Source organism: Schistocerca nitens, chromosome 2, assembly GCF_023898315.1.
Source record: "Schistocerca nitens isolate TAMUIC-IGC-003100 chromosome 2, iqSchNite1.1, whole genome shotgun sequence".
Classification (NCBI taxonomy): domain Eukaryota; kingdom Metazoa; phylum Arthropoda; class Insecta; order Orthoptera; family Acrididae; genus Schistocerca; species Schistocerca nitens.
This window is the reverse complement of record NC_064615.1, coordinates 752,288,706-752,307,610: the sequence shown is the minus strand read 5'-3', so window position 1 is coordinate 752,307,610 and position 18,905 is coordinate 752,288,706. Positions and strand designations below refer to the sequence as shown.

At 40.2% G+C, this 18,905-nt stretch overlaps 1 non-coding gene across 1 annotated transcript; it reads right to left on the bottom strand.

Moving 5' to 3' along the window:
* Positions 1 to 6,352: 6,352 nt before the first annotated feature.
* LOC126237548 (5S ribosomal RNA) lies at positions 6,353 to 6,471 on the bottom strand. Its single transcript, XR_007545097.1, has one exon. It is a non-coding gene; the product is annotated as a 5S ribosomal RNA (ribosomal RNA).
* Positions 6,472 to 18,905: the final 12,434 nt, after the last annotated feature.

The window sequence follows — 18,905 nt, the reverse complement described above, 5'->3', positions numbered from 1 at the left end:
CACAGGCATTATATCTGACTAAAATAACATGAAATACATCCTACCGCAAACAACATGTCTGTCTACTGGAACCATCAGAACTGGAGAATAAAATTACATGAATCACATACTACTATTACTGACAACATGTCTGTACCAAGCGACGGTCGGAACTGAAGTAAATAAAACTGCATGAAACAAATACTGCTATAACAGACAACATGTCTGTCTACTGGAACGGTCAGAACTGTAGAGCCGGACTGTCCGAGACACTTCCCACGCCAAGCCAGCAAGGCGTTGAAACTTCCCCTTAGAAAAATTATACATGACTGTGCTTAAACTGACACACAATATTTTTAGCGCAACGCAATCTGACTTTCAAAAATCCCTACAAAAAATGGCCCTGACTAACATTAACCTATACGTTTCACAAATCGCTTACCTCACAAAAATCTTGGTTACTCGAACTACTGCAATACAGCGAGCGCCACTGCTGCCAGCTAAATAAAAGATTCAAACTACGGAAGGCACTAACTACTGATAGGCATAGTTAGCAAATGAAAGATTTTAATAGAGAACAAACAATGTATTTACCTTAATAGTCATAATATGTATAGCAGTTCATGACATCCAGTCTTACAAATTTCAAAACTCCGCCATCTCTCTCCCCACATCCACCACTGCTGGCGGCTCACCTCCAACTGCGCAACGCTACGCGCTGTTCACGGCCAACTGCCCAACACTACAATGGCGAATATTACAACAATGCAAACCAGCCACAGACTGCACACAGCACAGCCAGTGATTTTCAGACAGAGCGCTACGTGGCGTTACCAATAAGAAAACATAAACAGCCTACTTACATAGCCCCCATGCTGCCCACAAAAAATTTTACAAATTGTTTTGGGCACTGGCCAATAATAATTTGATAAAATTTTTCACAATTACAATAACAAAGAAATCAAATGCACACACTTATTAATACAATGTTGGTCAAAAGCTAAAATTTTCTCACAGTCCATAAAGACAGTTCTGATCATTCATCACAGTAAAACTGCCGTTTCTTTTCTCAAAGTCTGAGCAGTAAAAGACAATGCACACGGGAGTAGTGGATTTCCATGCAGTCTTGAAGAAGTAGTGTTGTCCCTCCAACGGAAAGACAGAGCTGACTCTTGACATGCTGACAGGTAATGGGCCACAACAGAGCAAACTCACCGCAGAGTCAGTCGAAGTTATAAGAATAGTGGTAGGTAGGTCATCACAGAGCAGACCCACTATAGTCTTGGTAGAGAGTATGGGATTGGTGGGCCATCAAACGTGCAGACCCAGTGCAGTCCTTGTAGAAATAATGGTATCGGTGGGTCATCAAAGATGCAGACCCACTGTAGTCCTTGTAGAGATAATGGTACTGGTGGGCCATCAAAGATGCAGACCCACTGTAGTCCTTGTAGAGACGGCCAGCAGCCATCTGTTGCGACTGTGCAGGTGCACAATCACCATCGAAGAGTCTTGCGAAGAATATAGCAAGTCCATAAACCACCACATGTCCACTCACAAAAAAAATTTGTTTGAAATGTCCTTAGAACCAGCAATGCTGTTATCCAGTCCCTTGCTGAATTATTAACACTCGTGCAAACACTATCAGTCCCCTACTTCTCACATTTTGCCATATACTATGACCAACAGAAACGTGTGCAGTGAAATGTAACTTACAAGTTACTTAATTTGATGAACTGGTGTTAATTGCAATTTTATAACATAAGAATACAATAACAATGGTACAAAATACATCATTAAAGAAAATAACAATACAGATAACATTTGTAGTAACACAGACTTTACAAAAGAATAGAAATAAACATATACATTAGTGTTACAGGAATTAAGACATAAGTAAATACATAAAATATCAGAATAACTTTTAAAAGATCAACTTCACACATGAGCATTAAAACAAAACAGAATAAATCATGTCTAAACATCTTTACAAAGAAAATAACATATTATTAGAAAAATTCCACAACATAACTCAAATCAACTAAACACATAAAGACAGGAAAAACACAAATATACAAGAGTACACAAACACACAGCAGAATAACACAACAGGAAAGGGCTGGGTTTGTTTTCAGTGTAACATTTGGTACTGCAGTCCAACCTAAAAACGTCATTCCATAGATCTTTCGTCTTATTTCAACATTTGTTTCCACCAAAAGAATCCTATCCAAGCATGCTTTCTGTATTTATATGTTCACATATTTCTTACCTCATTATTTATTTTCCATTATCTTACCTCATCATTTATTTCAAAGAAAATCCTACCTAAACCTGTTGTCCCTAAACCCTACTATTTTGCTCATATCCTCTTTCAAAATACTTTGTTGGCCAAAGCATTTTCTTATAGCTTCTCAATGCATTTCTTCCAATTCATCACAACTCGTTCTCTCATATAGCCTACCCCATCTTAAGCTAACTTAAATCTACTGAGCTCAGATGCTAAACTAAGGAACGAGGCAATGCAGCAGCACAAAATAATTAACACAAACAGCAATGATAAAAAATACAAATGGCAAAGCAAGCAGCATAAATTAGCAAAGCAATTGCAATATTACAACTAATATAAGGCAATGTGCAGCAAACAAGAAAAATAAATCAGTAGTAAACGGGCTTAGCAGAGTAACACAAATTAAAATTCAGTAGCACTATGCCTGGCAAACAGCAGCAGCAATTGCAATAACTTATATCCAAACATGACAAAGCTCAAGGAGAAAAAATATTACAGTACAAATGGCCATGTTTAATACCTATGTCACATCTTAATACTAGAGTGATGCATCACGAGAACTTACACAAGCAGAAAAGTTACCAAATCGTAAAAAAATTATTTATGCAATTCCTGTGAAGGGAAATGTCTATTTATGTGCCCTCGTTTTCTTGGAAGCAGATCATAAATTTCTTATTGACTGGATCTGTAGGCATAAAATATTTATATTAGTACATCTATAAAATTTTATTTTAACCAATGCTGCAGTGCAGCTAGAAACTAGATATTAAACAAAGTGAGCAATTGTTGTTGTTGTTGTGGTCTTCAGTCCTGAGACTGGTTTGATGCAGCTCTCCATGCTACTCTATCCTGTGCAAGCTTCTTCATCTCCCAGTACCTACTGCAACCTACATCCTTCTGAATCTGCTTAGTGTATTGATCTCTTGGTCTCCCTCTACGATTTTTACCCTCCACGCTGCCCTCCAATGCTAAATTTGTGATCCCTTGATGCCTCAAAACATGTCCTACCAACCGATCCCTTCTTCTAGTCAAGTTGTGCCACAAACTTCTCTTCTCTCCAATCCTATTCAATACCTCCTCATTAGTTACGTGATCTACCCACCTTATCTTCAGCATTCTTCTGTAGCACCACATTTCGAAAGCTTCTATTCTCTTCTTGTCCAAACTAGTTATCGTCCATGTCTCACTTCCATACATGGCTACACTCCATACAAATACTTTCAGAAACGACTTCCTGACACCTAAATCTATACTCGATGTTAACAAATTTCTCTTCTTGAGAAACGCTTTCCTTGCCATTGCCAGTCTACATTTTATATCCTCTCTACTTCGACCATCATCGGTTATTTTACTCCCTAAATAGCAAAACTCTTTTACTACTTTAAGTGTCTCATTTCCTAGTCTAATTCCCTCAGCATCACCTGACTTAATTTGACTACATTCCATTATCCTCGTTTTGCTTTTGTTGATGTTCATCTTATATCCTCCTTTCAAGACACTGTCCATTCCGTTCAACTGCTCTTCCAAGTCCTTTGCTGTCTCTGACAGAATTACAATGTCATCGGCGAACCTCAAAGTTTTTACTTCTTCTCCATGAATTTTAATACCTACTCCGAATTTTTCTTTTGTTTCCTTTACTGCTTGCTCAATATACAGATTGAATAACATCGGGGAGAGGCTACAACCCTGTCTCACTCCTTTCCCAACCACTGCTTCCCTTTCATGCCCCTCGACTCTTATAACTGCCATCTGGTTTCTGTACAAATTGTAAATAGCCTTTCGCTCCCTGTATTTTACCCCTGCCACCTTCAGAATTTGAAAGAGAGTATTCCAGTCAACATTGTCAAAAGCTTTCTCTAAGTCTACAAATGCTAGAAATGTAGGTTTGCCTTTTCTTAATCTTTCTTCCAAGATAAGTCGTAAGGTCAGTATTGCCTCACGTGTTCCAACATTCCTACGGAATCCAAACTGATCTTCCCCGAGGTCAGCTTCTACCAGTTTTTCCATTCGTCTGTAAAGAATTCGCGTTAGTATTTTGCAGCTGTGACTTATTAAACTGATAGTTCGGTAATTTTCACATCTGTCAACACCTGCTTTCTTTGGGATTGGAATTATTATATTCTTCTTGAAGTCTGAGGGTATTTCGCCTGTCTCATACATCGTGCTCACCAGATGGTAGAGTTTTGTCATGACTGGCTCTCCCGAAGCCATCAGTAGTTCTAGTGGAATGTTGTCTACTCCCGGGGCCTTGTTTCGACTCAGGTCTTTCAGTGCTCTGTCAAACTCTTCACGCAGTATCTTATCTCCCATTTCGTCTTCATCTACATCCTCTTCCATTTCCATAATATTGTCCTCAAGTACATCACCCTTGTATAAACCCTCTATATACTCCTTCCACCTTTCTACCTTCCCTTCTTTGCTTAGAACTGGGTTTCCATCTGAGCTCTTGATATTCATACCAGTGGTTCTCTTCTCTCCAAAGGTCTCTTTAATTTTCCTGTAGGCAGTATCTATCTTACCCCTAGTGAGACAAGCCTCTACATCCTTACATTTGTCCTCTAGCCATCCCTGCTTAGCCATTTTGCACTTCCTGTCGATCTCATTTTTGAGACGTTTGTATTCCTTTTTGCCTGCTTCATTTACTGCATTTTTATATTTTCTCCTTTCATCAATTAAATTCAATATTTCTTCTGTTACCCAAGGATTTCTATTAGCCCTCGTCTTTTTACCTACTTGATCGTCTGCTGCCTTCACCACTTCATCCCTCAGAGCTACCCATTCTTCTTCTACTGTATTTCTTTCCCCCATTCCTGTCAATTGTTCCCTTATGCTCTCCCTGAAACTCTCTACAACCTCTGGTTCTTTCAGTTTATCCAGGTCCCATCTCCTTAAATTCCCACCTTTTTGCAGTTTCTTCAGTTTCAATCTGCAGTTCATAACCAATAGATTGTGGTCAGAATCCACATCTGCCCCAGGAAATGTCTTACAATTTAAAACCTGGTTCCTAAATCTCTGTCTTACCATTATATAATCTATCTGAAACCTGTCAGTATCTCCTGGCTTCTTCCATGTATACAGCCTCCTTTCATGATTCTTGAACCAAGTGTTAGCTATGATTAAGTTATGCTCTGTGCAAAATTCTACAAGGCGGCTTCCTCTTTCATTCCGTCCCCCCAATCCATATTCACCTACTATGTTTCCTTCTCTCCCTTTTCCTACTGACGAATTCCAGTCACCCATGACTATTAAATTTTCGTCTCCCTTCACTACCTGAATAATTTCTTTTATCTCGTCATACATTTCATCTATTTCTTCATCATCTGCAGAGCTAGTTGGCATATAAACTTGTACTACTGTAGTAGGCATGGGCTTTGTGTCTATCTTGGCCACAATAATGCGTTCACTATGCTGTTTGTAGTAGCTAACCCGCACTCCTATTTTTTTATTCATTATTAAACCTACTCCTGCATTACCCCTATTTGATTTTTGTATTTATAACCCTGTAATCACCTGACCAAAAGTCTTGTTCCTCCTGCCACCGAACTTCACTAATTCCCACTATATCTAACTTTAACCTATCCATTTCCCTTTTTAAATTTTCTAACCTACCTGCCCGATTAAGTGATCTGACATTCCACGCTCCGATCCGTAGAACGCCAGTTTTCTTTCTCCTGATAACGACGTCCTCTTGAGTAGTCCCCGCCCGGAGATCCGAATGGGGGACTATTTTACCTCCGGAATATTTTACCCAAGAGGACGCCATCATCATTTAATCACACAGTAAAGCTGCATGTCCTCGGGAAAAATTACGGCTGTAGTTTCCCCTTGCTTTCAGCCGTTCGCAGTACCAGCACAGCAAGGCCGTTTTGGTTAATGTTACAAGGCCAGATCAGTCAATCATCCAGACTGTTGCCCCTGCAACTACTGAAAAGGCTGCTGCCCCTCTTCAGGAACCACATGTTTGTCTGGCCTCTCAACAGATACCCCTCCGTTGTGGTTGCACCTACGGTACGGCCATCTGTATCGCTGAGGCACGCAAGCCTCCCCACCAACGGCAAGGTCCATGGTTCATGGGGGGGAAAGGAAGGCAGCCAACAGCACCCGGGTTTCCCAGGCGGTCACCCATCCAAGTACTAACCGGGCCCGATGATGCTTAACTTCGGTGATCGGACGAGAACCGGTGTATTCATCATGGTATGGCCGTTGGCAATTATATATATATAAAGCAACATATGAAACGTCACTCACTAGGCAAATGGTGTCTCCAAAGGCAAAAAAATTCTCTCAACTAGAAAGACAATAGATGTAAAATGTTTGTCATCATTTCGTTAGGCATTTTAGTAAATATCATAAATTAAGTTCTCCACAGTATAATCATATATTTTCAAGTTTGAGCGTGTCGTATTTGCGATGCTTTCGACAAAGAAATGTCAATAGCGAAGATAATGGCCTCTTCCTTTTTTTCTCCACCTAATGGATTCCTTTTGTCAGACGACTATCTCTCAGCTGGGCGCTCAAAACGCATTACGTCAAGGTCACTTACCTTTCTTTCTGAAATATTTACGACACCAGTTTGCGTTACAGTGACAGTCTCATATAAAAAATTTCACAGGTCGAGAATTTGCGTTGCAAATGTGTAGAAACAAAATCCTATGAATGTAACAGTGTTTAAAAATTTTCGCCGGCGTTGTGATACATTCACGCATTTACACACATTTTTCATAACTCTTAAAGTACAATTCTTGGTTTCCAACATCCTTTTTCACAAACCAGAGTCCCTAACCACTACTCCTTATTCTTTACTTATTACACATATACATATTCATCAACATGTCTTCAATATTTCATCATAATAAATACATAGCATAATCAGATTCCTCATATAGCATCATCTCATTGATCATAAACATACATCAAGAGCACAATACACATCGTCGTCATAATAATAAAATCACAACAGATCAATCACATCTCAAAATCGTCGTAGCTTTCTGAATATTTTAAAACCTAAAAAAAATTCTCTGCTCGTTTCAATAGTGTCATCTACCTCAAACGTACTTTAAAAATCATGACCCCATACCAAATACATCATTCAGAGCTCTAATAGTATCATAATGGTTCCGAAAAAATATGAACTGTTCACAAAGTACAGACAAAATACAATTTCATAAGTGTGAAATCATCCAACTGTGTAATTGCGTAAACATCTGTCACTGATTTGTTAAAAAAGACATGTTTGTGTCTCGGTTAGATAATCAGATAGCTGCATAATTTTTTGTTAGAGAAATATGGTACCGATGTGTAAAGTTGTATAAACAAATACCATATTAGCTAGGGCTACTTGTGCTTGCCAAACACATGGTACACAAAGTAAATGTGTACCCCCCTGAGGATTAATGTAATTATACCCTCAGGTGTTACAGATTACAGCAATGAAATGAAATGTATCACGGAAAACTTTCTTTTTAATTCAAAAATCATTAAAAATAAATGTTTTAAGTACAAAATTAAACACTCAAATACGTGTCCTGTAGCGCTAAACTGTGCTCTTGTTGTAAGATAATCTCTGTGGAAGTGTTGTAGTCATCGTCCTGCGAAAGCTAAGTTCTGCAGAAGTCAATGTGCTTACCTCATGATAAACAAAAGTGAAATGCTTTGTGTATAGATATCGTAGTTATTACATACCTTACTGTGATCAAGAAAGTACTATAATGTAACGTATTGTTGTGCAACGGAAAAGGCTGTCTCATTGTAGCTACACCACAAAAGTTACTACTAAAACATGTTTTACTTTCCAGAATAATACATAAAACTGTGCAGACATAAAACAGAAACACCACAAAAGCAACATTGTAAATTGTCACTCATTAGTAGCGTCGTGATAAAATCGTGTAGCTGTCACATAAACTAATCACTGTGTCATCTGGTATCTCACATAAAGTAAATCCAGAATGTATTTTCAAGTAAACCTAAATGTTGCATTAAAATCTCATTAGCAGTACCAGTATATGTTCTAAGTATGTGAGCCTTATAGTCGTTACGTAATCGTGCAACTAACAAGCAAGAATGTACACACACAATAACACTGTGTCGTCTGTTCACTATAACAATGCATTCGTAATTTCTGTTTAAATAAGTTCTCTTGGTTCTTGACTGGATATTTAACTTCAAACATTGTTGCATGTTAACAGTTTCTTAAGTCTGACAAAGCATACTAGAAATGCGAAGTGAAAAATGTTATGGCAAAGACTAAGTTAAAAAGCAGGTTATCTTTCAATAAACGGTTTTACATGTGAAATGTGGTGCAATCCTTTACTCTTCCTAGTACTCAGAGTTTCAACTTGAACCCAATTATCACGTGGTATACATCAGTAAGGAATACGGGAATTTTTCTCAAGGTTAGCATCTATGTTATTTTTCGCTGAGCCAGCCGGCGCACGTGGCTGCCTGTGGTGCGAGTCATTGTCTGTCTCTTTGTTGGCGCGCGTCGATATTGGGATTAGGAGACCTGACTTCTACAAATTCACCTTGTCGAGAGTGCCCTGCTCTGTTTGAATCTCGCCAGTTCTGATGCAATTCAAGTCTGTCGTTACGATTATATCGTCTGTCGTCATGTCGGTAGTTCCTGTAGTTTCTTTCTTGTCCGGTAAGTGGTAGAGAATTTCTCCCTGAATTACTACTACACGGAGGACCGTTGCGTCTGAAGTTATTCTGTCTCCCGTGATAATAATAGTTTTGGTTGCCATATTGTCTGTTTCTATGATTGTCTCTGTTATATTCATTACTACGGAAATGCAATCTTTCTCTGTAACTCTTACTACTGTGCCAACGGTTGTCATACGGGTGGTGTCTGTTTTGGTCACGTTTTGTGTTGTGAGAATAGCCTTGTCGTGTCCTGTTATTATTTCTTTCATTGCGGAATTGCGACGGATGTGGCCTGTAATTGTTGTGTTCCTGTTTTCGCGTTCCGCGATCGTCAGTGTCAATTTCTAATTCTTGTAAGAGTCCCTGAAAAGCTTCAATGTCGTCTTTGCAACGTCCTGCCAAAATAATATGTCGTAAATGTTCAGGTAATTTGATTAAGCAAATGCGGATGGTTCAAATGGCTCTGAGCACTATGGGACTCAACTACTGTGGTTATAAGTCCCCTAGAACTTAGAACTACTTAAACCTAACTAACCTAAGGATATCACACACATCCATGCCCGAGGCAGGATTCGAACCTGCGACCGTAGCAGTCCCACGGTTCCGGACTGCAAATGCGGATGAGTTCTGAGTTTGACAAGTGCAACATGTCTTCAAAATATTTCACAAGACTGGAAAATTCAGATTGTTCGAAATGTTTCATCATTATGATGCTATATTTTACTCGGTCTTGTGTAGCTTGAGACCAATATGCTGAGAGGAAGGCATGATAAAATTCTCCTTCACTGTGACAATCGTGAATGACCGATCGCATTCTTACAGCTGGTTCATTCTCCAAGTAGCCACACATAAATTCTAATCTGTGTTCTAACGACCAGTTGGGAGGAAAACAATGAGAGAATTGATGGAGCCATGCCTGTGGATGAATGTCGTTGCCAGAATTCTTAAATGTTTTGAATTTACGTGTAGTAATGAACAGCTTATAGTCAAAATCATCATGTCGGCGAGTCGCATGTCGGTCATTGTTACGTCGTTTCGACGGTTCTATCTCAAAACTCGGTGTGCCTTGCAAATTTCTTTCATAATTTCCGAAGTGTCCTATGTTATTATTTTGTGGTTGTTCCGTATTTCTAAGTCCCTCTTCCCATGTTGGAGCGCGAGTGTCCTCTGAAATATGTAATTTTTGTATTACTTGTGCCAACTGATCTTGTACTTCCCGGATTTCTCTTTTGTGTAGCATATTAATTTGATTCTGATTTTGTTTGAATTTCTTAATATGTTCATACTCTTCTGTGTCAGTGATGGCTACAGGTCTTGTGTCATTCAGATCATCATCTACCTTTGTAGATAAGTGCCCGGGTTCCCGGGTTCGATTCCCGGCGGGGTCAGGGATTTTCTCTGCCTCATGATGGCTGGGTGTTGTGTGATGTCCTTAGGTTAGTTAGGTTTAAGTAGTTCTAAGTTCTAGGGGACTGATGACCATAGATGTTAAGTCCCATAGTGCTCAGAGCCATTTGAACCATTTTTTTGTAGATAAGTTAGTGATCTGATCCGAAAGTTCGGCTACTTTCTCCGATAGTGTACTTATTTCCTCAGTGTGTTTTTCTGAACCAAGTTTCAGAGTATCTACTGTGTCCTTTAAGTTTTCCTGAGTTTTTGCAAGTTGCGTAACTGAATTGGTAGATGCAACTGAGTCAATTTTAGCTTGCAAGGTGTCGTGATTTTCATGAACAATTGTTTGCAATTCTTTTATGGCTGCTTCGTGATTCTGTAATGCATTTTCAAGCCGCGAAAAAATAGGTTGAAAATGCTCACAAATTTGTGTTTTTACTTCATTACAGACTTTTTGACATTTCGATTCAATGTTATGTAACTCAGTAGTTAAATCTTCACGTGTCTGTTCAAGTGTGATGTCTAACTTTTGAAGCTTTTGCTGTGTTTGGCTCTGATTTTGTTCCATTGTGTCTAACTGTTGCTGTGTTTGTCTCTGGTGTTGTTCCATTGTGTCTAACTATTGAAGCTTTTGCTGTGTTTGTCTCTGATTTTGTTCCACTGTGTCTAACTTTCGAAGATTTTGTTCCATTGTGTCTAACTTTTGAAGCTTTTGCTGTGTTTGTCCCATTTGTTGTATTAATTGTAACAAAAATGCACTGGTGTCTGAAACATGTTCCTCAGTGCTTTTCGGCAGTGAATTTGCACCGGCCACATTCACATTTTGACAAGCAGAAAATGTGTCTTGACTTATTTGAGAAAACGGTGAGGACCCAAAACCTGAATCTACAGTATTTGCGAGATTGTGACCTGTCATTTCGGATTCCTGAGGCGAGCTATTGCCGACCGATCGATCGATAATGCTTCCCTGTTCACTAATTGTTTCACTGTCTACGCCATTATTTGCCGCCCGCTCCATTTCCCTATGCACAATTACCAAATTACTAGTTTGAACATTAGTTAATTCATTACACGGTGGCGCTAACACACTGCTTTCGTCTTCACTGTCATTTCTCAGTTTACTTTGGAGCCTAGTATTACGTTTATCACACGCCATTATTGTCACAATATTCCACACGGCAACACAGAAAAGCACAATTTGAAGAGCAAAATAAGAAAACACATTAACATAGCACTGAAAATAATATCTCGTTAATTGCAAGCGCAGCTGCGAAATACTTGGTGCAAATCTACATGCATGCCACAACTGTTTTACTGTACAACAGTGAAAAACTACAACTACAAAGGAAATTCTCTCTATAATTACGCGCTAGCAATAAACAAAAGCTATACTAATTACACAAACTACAAGAAAAAATCAGAAGTTTCCAGTGAGGTATCCTCGGCTAAGGGTCGACATATGAAACTTACTCTTAGAAAAATTATACATGACTGTGCTTAAACTGACACACAATATTTTTAGCGCAACGCAATCTGACTTTCAAAAATCCCTACAAAAAATGGCCCTGACTAACATTAACCTATACGTTTCACAAATCGCTTACCTCACAAAAATCTTGGTTACTCGAAACTACTGCAATACAGCGAGCGCCACTACTGCCAGCTAAATAAAAGATTCAAACTACGGAAGGCACTAACTACTGATAGGCATAGTTAGCAAATGAAAGATTTTAATAGAGAAAAAACAATGTATTTACCTTAATAGTCATAATATATATAGCAGTTCATGACATCCAGTCTTACAAATTTCAAAACTCCGCCATCTCTCTCCCCACATCCACCACTGCTGGCGGCTCAACTCCAACTGCGCAACGCTACGCGCTTCTCACGGCCAACTGCCCAACACTGCAATGGCGAATATTACAACAATGCAAACCAGCCACAGAGTGCACACAGCACAGCCAGTGATTTTCAGACAGAGCGCTACGTGGCGTTACCAATAAGAAAACATAAACAGCCTACTTACAACGTGACCCGAACGCCATCGAATTGCATCGGCAGTAATATCGTCAGTTTTTTGTTTTAGTAATACTTTCATTTTAATAATTCTGAAATGACTGATTGATAGCTGGCTGTTGAGAGATGTTTATTTAAGAAATGAAGTAATTTGGATGACAGGTTTAATTAATAATAGCAACTAAAGTTTAACGTCTTGGTGCCCTACCGCCGAACACAGCAGCCAATCACAGAGCAGCAGCATCATGCAGGCGGTCTTTCTCACGGGAATGGTACCGAATCCAACATCTGTCATCGGTACCTCATCCCACATTGCGTCATCTCTATGCTTCTTGCATCTCCACTGCCCTGGGAATAGCTTCCTGGAGCCTAATATGATGGCTGAATAAGCCATAAATATTACAACTGCACTGACTTACCCAGATAATAGAGAGGCCTACTTAACATTAGTATGTCAGTGCCAGAGGTGAAATCAATAACCATCCTACACTGGTTATAATTAAAGGCCGGCCGTGATGACCGAGCGGTTCAAGGTGCTACAATCTGGAACCGCGCGATCGCTACGGTCGCAGGTTCGAATCCTGCCTCGGGCATGGATGTTTGTGATGTCCTTAGGTTAGTTAGGTTTAATTAGTTCTATGTTCTAAGGGACTGATGACCACAGCAGTTAAGTCTCATAGTGCTCTGAGCCATTTGAACCATTTTCTATAATTAATGTTTTATTGAAGCATAGCTGTTGACCAGTTTTGAGATTCAAGTTATTCTCATCTGAGCATTGATCTGTACTAACGCTTTCTTTACGCTCATATTATTCCAATGGTTCCCATAATTCAGAATGTGAACGCAAACAGCGCATTCACACACAGATAAATGTTTGCTTGAGAATGAGAACAGGGTCAGAATTGAGTAGTATCATGATTTCAATAAAACGACAGTCATTAACAGCCAAAGACCATATATTTCCTGTGTTGTAAACCTTGATATGATTATTAAAACTAGTAATAAATTTAGAATTAAGCAACACAACATTTCGCCTCTTATAGCGTATTACACGATCCAGTCATTGTTAATGTGAGCACCTATCAATAGCTTGAGCAACCACCTTTTGCAGGGCAGACCGCTGCGAGACGAACAGGAAGAGAGCCGGTGATGTTCTGGACGGTGCCGACAGGGATGTGCAGCCATGAAGACTCCAGTCCCGTGGCCAGCCGAGCTGAGTCTCTCGATTGAGGATCCGTGGCGTGTACAGCCTGGTCGGGGTGATACCACTTTAGTGGCCAGGAGAGTACGGTAAACTCATTTTGGTGCTCTTCGAAACACGCACGTACACTGAGAGCTGCATGGCAGGTTGCGTTGCCCTGCTGACAGATGAGCTGGCCGCTGTGGCTGAGCGGTTCTAGGCGCTTCAGTCCGGAACCGCGCTGATGCTACGTTCGCAGGTTCGAATCCTGTCTCTGGCATGGATGTGTGTGATGTCCTTAGGTTATTTAGGTTTAAGTCGAGGGGAATGATGACCTCAGACGTTAAGTCTCATAGTGCTTAGAGCCATTTGAACCATTTGACAGATGACATCGTGCCGAGGAGAAACAAACTGCACGTTGGGGTGGACATGGTCTCCAAGGTTGGATGCATTCCACAATGACGAGAGAATCCATGGAATGCCATGAAAACATTACCCAGACCATAATGCTTACTCCTGGTTGTTAGATATTTGCCGTGAGACGTTTCACGCCGTACACGTCACGACCATCTATCCGATGGATCATAAAACGTGATTCATCTGAAAAGACCACCTGTCGCCACGACGCCACGTAGTGGACGTCAACATTTGCACGTCTGTTTGCTCGTTTGTTTGCACGGAAAATGTATAAACTTAGCTATTTAGGAGATGGTTCCACTCGTGATCTGAATATCAAAGATCATGCCCTTTTCAACGCCAGATAAATCGCTCCTTTTCCGCATTACAACAACTACTGCACTGTTTTCCACGTCACCCCTCCTCCCCCCCCCCCCCCCCACACACATATACATTTCCACCTTCTGTCTGTGAGCGGATATTTGACGTTGACCTCGAACAGAAGTGATGTTGACATTAATGTCACTGGACGGTGTAGTGCAGAAAGTAAATTTTTTTTAGAGGAATAGGACTGTAGCTATTATAAAGACTTTTTAAAGCAGTGATCGTGTTCACTTATCTCCTTTTTTGATAAACTTGACAGAATTCTTGTTTCCAGACGTCTCGAAACGCGCAGATGCCTCTTTCGTATAAAGGTCTTAGTTTGAGAAAGGAGTGTTTGAGAACGTACGTTTGGAAAAGATCTTAGTTTGAGGAAGGAATTTCTGAGAAAGGGAGACATGGACTGTCGGAAAACCGGGAAAGATGGGAATAGAAGTATTTCATACGTGGTGCTACATAAGAATGTTGAAACATAGGTCCACTGCTAAGGTTAAGTAAAGAGGAGATTCCCCATAGAATCGACGAGGAAAGGAATATAAGGAAAATACTGGCAATAAGCAGAGACGGGATGATAGGAAATCAGTTAAGACATCAGGGAATAGTTTCCATAGTAGCTGAGGGAGCAACAGAGGGTAAATGTAGAGAAAGACAGAGGTTGGGATAAATCCAACAAATAATTGAGGACTAGGGTGCAAATGCTACTCTGAGATGAAAAAGTTGGCACAGGAGAGGGATTCGTGGAGGGCTGCAACAAACCAGTCAGAAAACTGATCAAAAAAAGGTGTAGTTTAAATCTATATTAGAACACAAACAACCAGTTTTGCACGATCTAAAATTTAAGCAGGTTTCTGATGATATTATGTTCACGAACGCCAGAATTAGTGTATGGAACTGTTGTCGAACTCCACAACTTAGATACTTCTTATATTTTGGTGACTGGTATCAAATCAAACCAAACAATTTTCACTCCACGAATGAAAGCGGAATACTAGATGTTGTGTTGGAATCTGTTTGAGTATGTTATTACGTTGCCAAATGCTAACGATTTATGCTCGTGGGTTTGGAGGTCATCACTAATTCCTCACTTCTCATAACCATTCCTCAGTTCAGAAGACCTAGATGTAAATAGAGTGGCTAGTGAGCCTGAGGGGTTCTAGGGCGCTGTAAAGCTAAAAAAGCGTAACAGCTCCTCTGCACTTTAACGTCCTTCTTAAATTCGAGATGTTAAATGTTAGGAGAAATGGCAGTTTTGTTTGGATGCTTGCCCTTACGAGCGTTTATGGATGTCTGAACACATGAATGATGTGTTACTCTTTGGCTATCAGACGTTGTGCAACGGGTAGATCACAAAGAGGGGATCTGCTGCGAGAGGGAGTGTCGAGTCGTCAGTGAGTGAGGAGAACGGATGGCGAATGTGCCGAATAGTTTGTGATGCTTTATTTTAGACGGCGTGAGTGAGGATAAAGAATGATTTTTGAGATGATTTCACAGAGCGACGGCACATTTGGAAACTGATAACAGTTCAGAGTTTTATTTGCTGCAAGCGCTAACCGCGAAATATTGTACTGTAAAGATTAGATTTTGTTCAACAGTATCTAAGTTTTAGTGTCGATGGCGGTTTATGAGCCACGTGTTAAGAATCTTAATTATTATCCGTCAACTTCCACTTTAGGTAAAAGTGTCTAGTAGGAAAAGTAAAGAGTAAATTTTGTAATTTAAATACCGTTTGTCTGACTCAATTTTCATTGTTCGTAGTGCTGTTAAAGAGGAATTTAGCCTTCAAGTTAATGTGTTCTACTTCTGCCAATGAAGACGTGATGGGCGTAAGGTATAAAACCATCGCATGCAAGTCACAGTGTGGTACTTCACAACAGAACAGCCAGGTGACAGCATGTGCGAACTACGAATTTCTTAAATCAGTAGGTCTGATACCTTACAATGAGGTCGTTTGACATAACTAACCTTGTGAAATGTGACGAACATATCACGCACCAGAGGTACTTCTCGCATATGCTTCAACCACATTTAACAAGAATAATGAAATTAGGGTAGTTATCCAGCACCAGGAGGCTTTAACTCTCCCTTGTAAGAGTTTCATACAACTGGAGGGGGAGTTTGAGAACAATGGTGGTACTGACGCAGTGGGATTGAAGCTTTTACATAATGCCTTAGCATTCCTGCTTCATGAGATACGGCATTAACTTGACTGAATCGAGGTTGATTGTACACATAATGTGATGACAACATCAACTCTTGAATCATATGTCTCTGCTTTCCCTTGGTTGAACAATTTAGAAATTGCAGGATGGCTCGTATATGAACGAGAAGGTAGAAATGCTGGAGAGCACAGGAGATTTTCTACATTTATATGTTTAAAATTGTTTATGGGTTACTTTGAGGGTATGCAGCGAATTATAATGAATGCTAAATAACAAGTTATCCGGATACAGAGTGCAACAAATAACAACTCACACATTCAAGGAGCTAATGAGTAGAATGTGATCACCATAAATAAAGTAATATGGAAAATGCCACACATGACAGTAGCTGATGAGCAGCATTTGAAGCTTTCAAATGTTCTGAATGCAGGTGTATTCCTACTATTAAATTTGATGTTCATTGGAGCTTTTCAAGTACTCACTGGTACCGATGGAAAGCAGACAAACGTAGGGTATTTTAATTTCGGTTCAGTTCGAGATGCCCAGATTCATTATACTTGCGTTTCAGAACAATGGAAGAGGGAATAAGCAACTGATTCCACCCAATTTGACAGCTGCAGGTTAACTAATGCCAGAGTTTACCCAAATGTAGAATTCTACGTATATGATAATTTACATCGAAAGTGAGATGGAGATATATCCTTTCTAGCATTTGACACATATACAAGTTTTCGTGCTTCTTACTATGAAGATGATGGATGTCTACTCTGTCCATGGGCATTCAAGCAGCTGGTACCGGTCATCACAACAGACTACTCAGAACAGGACAAAAAAATTTGGACCTATAAATGTGCGAAAGGAATTTGAATCTTCTCAAATTCCCCCCCCCCCCCCCACACACACACAGAAACTATGCTATAGTTCTACATGACAATGTGATTAATTATTGCCTGCTCACAGGTACCAGGCAGCAAGCTGTATAAATGAAAAAGTGTCATACCATACCTGAAGGATTTCACAATGGCATCTCAAGGTGTGAACATCATTGCAGACGTTCAGGGCATCCATGATAATGAACATGGACAGTTCATATTTAAGGATTTAGCATATGTAGCATACACAGAAGATGCTAGGAAAATGGAGACATTCTCAGCATGCATTGCATCACGGAGGTCTTTCAAATATATGAAATGTGCTAAAACCTGGAGGAGTGCAAAGTGGTTAACACATTTCTACCATTGAATTCAATGGGTTGGTCCTGGTAGTAATGGGGCAAAGGGGGTTAATCACACATTGCAGACTGCCTGCTTCAAGGATAAGTATACATTCCGGGGCAAACCTATTCTTCACTTTTCACTGACGGGTCCTAACTGTTGTTCTGCAAAGTGGATTATGACCCCCAGATGATAATCTGTCCTTTTTATTGACAGGTCTTTAACCTACGAGGTGTGGCTAGAAAAAAACCGGACTAGTACTGGTGAAACAATAAAACGAATGCAATAAGGCTGAAAGTCGCGTGGCCTGTCACGTGACTCTCGCTCCGCCTACTGCTCGAGTTTCATCTGCCTCCTGCACTCAGTCTGCCCGTGGCGTCTGTTTTAAGTAGTTGACGTTTTGTCTGTGCGTCGGAAAATGTTGAGTGTACAGAAAGAACAGCGTGTTAACATCAAATTTTGTTTCAAACTAGGAAAATCTGCAAGTGAAACGTTTGTAATGTTACAACAAGTGTACGGCGATGATTGTTTATCGCGAACACAAGTGTTTGAGTGGTTTAAACGATTTAAAGATGGCCGCGAAGACACCAGTGATGACACTCACACTGGCAGACCATTGTCAGCAAAAACTGATGCTAACATTGAAAAAATCGGTAAACTTGTTCCTTGTCAACTCCTGTTAACTCAGACACTGCTCTGATTGTTAAACGGCGATCTTGTCGAACAAGTTTACCGATTTTTTCAATGTTAGCATCAGTTTTTGCTAACAATGGTCTGCCAGTGTGAGTGTCATCACTGGTGTCTTCGCGGCCATCTTTAAATCGTTTAAACCACTCAAACACTTGTGTTCGCGATAAACAATCATCGCCGTACACTTGTTGTAACATTACAAACGTTTCACTTGCAGATTTTCCTAGTTTGAAACAAAATTTGATGTTAACACGCTGTTCTTTCTGTACACTCAACATTTTCCGACGCACAGACAAAACGTCAACTACTTAAAACAGACGCCACGGGCAGACTGAGTGCAGGAGGCAGATGAAACTCGAGCAGTAGGCGGAGCGAGAGTCACGTGACAGGCCACGCGACTTTCAGCCTTATTGCATTCGTTTTATTGCTTCACCAGTACTAGTCCGGTTTTTTTTCTAGCCACACCTCGTATTGTTCAGTTAAGGGGTTTGCCAAGACACATACCCTCCCCTCCCTTTCTTCCAATCCTATCCTTCCTTCTCTGCCTCCCTGCCTCCCCCTCCTCCTCT